Source organism: Penaeus monodon, chromosome 32 (genome assembly GCF_015228065.2).
Source record: "Penaeus monodon isolate SGIC_2016 chromosome 32, NSTDA_Pmon_1, whole genome shotgun sequence".
NCBI lineage: Eukaryota > Metazoa > Arthropoda > Malacostraca > Decapoda > Penaeidae > Penaeus > Penaeus monodon.
The window spans coordinates 36,756,892-36,757,277 of record NC_051417.1 but is presented as its reverse complement, the minus strand read 5'-3'; positions in this window follow the sequence as shown (position 1 = coordinate 36,757,277).

The window sequence follows — 386 nt, the reverse complement described above, 5'->3', positions numbered from 1 at the left end:
CAAAGGTGTTTATTTTTATTTAAAATTAAAAAGGCCGAAAATTTTTATTTTCGCGTTTCTTCGCCCCGCTGTTGAAAAAGGGTTTTTAAATGTATTATTATTTCCCCAAAAAGAAAAGAAAAATTTAAAAACTCTAAAATTGCATCTTAAAACCTTCTTCTTTTTGGATGTTTTCCCTAAGTTGCCCAAAGGGTTGCAAAAGAGATTCCCCTTTTTAAAGTTTTTCATCCAAAATAAAGGGCGGCGGCCCGGATGAAAGGCCCTAAACCCTGCGCTCCCCGGGGCCCGGGGTTTTGGGGGGGGGGTCCTTCTTTGGTAGGTGCTTTGTCTTTTTGGGTGCATGGATGTGTGCGTTTTGGTGTTTCTTTTAATTTTAATATATTTTC